The 4,291-nt window shown below is 44.3% G+C and overlaps 1 pseudogene; it reads left to right on the top strand.

Annotated features, from left to right (window-relative positions):
- The first annotated feature begins 3,422 nt into the window (after positions 1–3,422).
- LOC148776477 (small ribosomal subunit protein uS14 pseudogene) lies at positions 3,423–3,595 on the top strand (annotated as a pseudogene).
- The last annotated feature ends 696 nt before the right edge of the window (positions 3,596–4,291 follow it).

Below are 4,291 nucleotides of genomic sequence, written 5' to 3'. Positions count from 1 at the left end.
GTACACACTACTAAGAGAAGAAATCCCAGGCTTGAAGCTGCTGAGAGTCCATCCAGGGAGCTCAGTGCTTTCAACCCCTCAGAAGCTCAGAGCTCTGAGTCTGCTATGTTAACAGGGGGGTATCCCAGAAGGAGCAGTATAAACCCATTTCATTTGTAAACATCTGTGGTTTACAGAGTGAATAAACTGTGGTTTAGAGAGCACAGAAATTGGAAAATGAGTGTCAGCTGGAAAGGGAAGGACTGGGTGTGAGATGGCTTCATGGAGGAGGTGGCACCTGTTGCATCTTGGAGGATGGACAGGATTGCAATAGCTAATGATAGGTGAGAAAGGCATGCTGGGAGAAGGGACAGCATGAGTCTGTCTGCTCAAGAATGTCAGTGGTCTGGTATCAGAGTAGTGAGCTGTGTGGGAGGAGGCATAGGGGGTGAGTAGGATATGGAGGGTGGTGGGAGTTTGGCAGAGACAAGGGAGGCTCTGTGACGGAACAATCTGGAAAGATACATTAGGGTCCCACAGCTGTGATCTTTAAAATCTGTGCTTTGAGTTTGGACTTATTCTCTAGGCAATGGGGAGCCATCAATTGTTTTTGAGCAGAAGAGTAACATGGTCAGAGCTGAACTTTGGGAAAGCAATACTGACTGATGTTGTGGACTATCCAGCCCACAGCACTGCAGTGTCCCGAACTTGATAAGGTGAGGGTTGCGGTGAGGGAAGGGCGACGTTTCCTCTTGAGGAGTCCATGTGCTGCCCATTCCCTCCACCCCTCCTTCACCATCAAACAGGCCCAGGGCAAGCCCCAGACTCCTAAGCACTCCTCAGTGTCCAGAACTTGAAGGAGCCCAGCCACAACCCCCCTTGCCCTCCCCCAACTCCATCCAGCCTAGGCAGTATATGCAAAATCTGGCTCTCCAATCCTTGTATTTCTTCATTTGTCCTCAAGAGCAGGGCCTCACTTAGGTTGAATGAAACAAAACTGAATAGGAGGCTAACAGGAGGGAGGATGGAAGTTTCTTCCTCTGCACACTCTACACAGTCTCTGACCCAGGTGGGAGCTGTTGCAACAGCAAACAGAGCAGACCCACCTGCCAGCTAGCACTGTCTGGCTCTGTGCTGATGGGGTGTGGTCGGGAAGGAAGCAGTGAAGAATCTATGATCTACAAAGGGGACAAGAGAGGGCCCAGTTAAGCAGTAAATCGACCATGTGGACTCTCAGTCGAGCAGGAGGGGGCGGAGGCCTGGGTGGGAATGGTGGGAGTGGGCTGGACAGGCAAGCAGTGCCAGGCACAAGGCAACATCTACACTGTGGGTGAAGCGTGCCTAACTTCCTTCTCCAATCCAGGGTGTCTCTGAATGAACATAAAATTTAAGCTATGACGGTGTTCTTGGTACACCACTGATGCTCCAGATCAATGCCCCTGCGCCCAGAGTTCCTTCTTGTGGAAAGTCTGAAGCCATCTCTGCACAAAGTGGAGGGGACTCAGTTTCTTTCTGCCCACCGCCCTTTCTTCCCTGATGAGCAGAGAGCCTGAGATCTCCCCAGAGACCCCAAATCTGCTCCTCTGAACCCCTACCTCTGTCTATATCTGGGGTCCTTGTTAATTGACTCTCATTCATTGGGGTGACCAGGATCTGTCTTCACCAGCAGCCTCTTAGCCTCAGGTAACCCAACATTGAAAAGTACATTCCTCCCCAGTGGCTCAACTGACATCTCTCTCAGGAGAACTGGCAAGGATGAATTCTTCACCTTCCCTCTTTCAAGATAACTGGGAGCCTGTCCCTTCCTTCCCACCCCATCTGCAGCATCTGATTCTCAGCCTTCAGCCTTTCATGAGTTCCTCCCCGACACACCTGGCTGACCAGTGACCTTTATAACCACCCCCTCCACCTGCCATTCTACTGCTTAACTCATCTAATGCTCTTGCATTCTTGTCAAAAATTCTGGATTCCAGCACTTTCTATAAGCCAAGTAGAGCCCAGAAACAACCCTATGTATGTATGAAATTTCATTATATGATGAAGGAAGTATTTTAAATCAGTGAGAAAAGGATGGACTATTCATTATTAGAAAAGTTAGCTGACCATTTGGAATAAAATAAAGTTAGTTATAAAGTTAAACTTTATAACCACACAAAAATAAATTCCAGACAGATTAAATAGCCACACATTAAAACAATATTATAGAAGATTTAAAATAAAATATTAATATTAGAGAATGAGGAAGATGAGGATTTTTCTAAACAAGGTATGAAAACTAGAAACCAATAGGGAAGTATGGTCAAATTTAAGTAAAGAGAAATGTAAAACTGGGGTAAAGCAAAAGATGCCATAAGCACGGTTCTACCTCCAAAATGAATCCCAAATTTCTTCCTCTTAAGAAATATCTGTGGGTAACAAACTCACTTCTAAAAAATAATAGTCAAGAGGAGAGTCTCACCCTGCCTGATACTAAAACAAACTATGAATTCACACTAACACAAGCAGGAGGTTGTTGTTGCAAGAATAGAACCAATGAAACAAAATAGAAGAGTCAGAGATATACCCTGATGTTTAAGGGAACTTAATGTAGGAGAAAACTGGCACCACAAGTCAGTAGAAAAAGAACAGTTTAAGAGATGACATGGTCATGAATGGCTCAGTGTGTAATATAAAATAAAACAGCATCCCCACCCATCCCCATATAAAAAGATGGGCTGTAAATGGGTATGTTCTTATAACATAAGAAATGGAAAACTGTGAAGTTAATGGAGGACAACATAGGAGAATCTATCTGTGGTCCTGGGATGAAGATTTCTTAAACATCATTTTGAATCCACGAACCACAAAAACATTTCTAAACTGGATTACATAAGAAGTAAGGGTTTCCCTCAACTAAGAACACAGAGAAATAGTTAATAGATAGCTGACAGAATAACAGAAGATATTTTCAATGCAGTTGCAAATCACAAAAGGATTTGTGTCTAATATATACAAAGAATACTTATATAGAAAAAATGGTCATGCCAACACAAAAAGGGAGTCAGAAACTTTCCTGATGGTCCAGTAGCTAAGACTCCATGCTCCCAGTGCATGGGGATAGGTTGAATCCCTGGTCAGGGAACTAGATCCCACATGCTCAACTAGGCCCCAGCATAGCCAACTAAATAAATAAACATATTTTTAAAAAGTGAACCAGATTTGAATCTGCAATTTATAGGAGGGGAAACCCAGAAAACTAACAAGCATTTGAGGAGATGTTAAAAATCATTGGTAACCAGAGAAATTAAAACAACAATGAAATTTCACTGTAGCAATTATTCAACACTGAGAACGCTGAATAAAGATTGCCTTTCTTTGGAGAGAGAGGATGGGAAAGGATTTGTGGGCTCAGGGGCGTAACAATCAAAAATACAAACTTGGGCCTTTTACCTCGTTGCAGCCGAAAAAGCAACATGGGTCACCGGCAGCTCTACTGGAACCATCCGAGAAAATTCGGCCAGGGTTCTCGCTCTTGCCGGGTCTGCTCAAACCGGCACGGTCTGATCCGGAAATACATATGTGCCGCCAGTGTTTCCGCCAGTATGTGAAGGACATCGGCTTCATTAAGTTGGACTAACGGAACTTCCTTAGATGGCTCAACCAGCACATCAACCTTAGGCGAGGCGGAAATACTAACTCTTTGTATATAAAATAAAAGTTTTCAAAACTTAAAAAAAAAAAAAAATACAAACTTGGGGGACTTCCCTGGTGGTCCAGTGGTAAGACCCTGTGCTCCCAATGCAGGGGGCCTGGGTTCAATCCCTGGTGTAGGAACTATATCCCACATATCCCAACTAAGACTTGGTATAGCCAAGTAAATAAATATTTTTTAAAAAGGACAAACTCGGGGCTCACAGGCACCAAGGGTGACAGCAGGCCATGTCCTCAGCCCTCTGCACTCAGGTAAAAGTTTTTCCCTCCAGCTCTTCCCCAGAGTCAGTTTTACTGCTCTAACCTGAGTCACTATCTCCCTCATCTCAACTACAGCTTCAGTCTAACTGGTCTTACCGCTTGCACTTTTGCCTTGCTGCAAGCCGTTCTCTGTAGAATCTCCCCAAAATATAAACTAGATTATTTGACAGCCCTGATTAGAACCATAGCTTCTGGTGGCTTTTACTTCTTGCCATGCTCCTCACCTCTACTCCTTCTTTTGAACACAGTTCAGCTTGTGAAGTGGAGTCGCTGCTTTCTTTCACCCTACATAGGCAGCCACTTGTAACCATGTCATCTATTACTGTGTTCTTTTTCTGTTGATGTGTGGTTCCAGTTTTAT

The sequence above is a fragment of the Moschus berezovskii genome, chromosome 9 (assembly GCF_049115385.1).
Source record: "Moschus berezovskii isolate FMDL1 chromosome 9, NW_MosBer_1.0, whole genome shotgun sequence".
Lineage (NCBI taxonomy): Eukaryota > Metazoa > Chordata > Mammalia > Artiodactyla > Moschidae > Moschus > Moschus berezovskii.
Note: the sequence above shows the minus strand (reverse complement) of the source record. Positions and strands in the feature narration are given on the sequence as shown.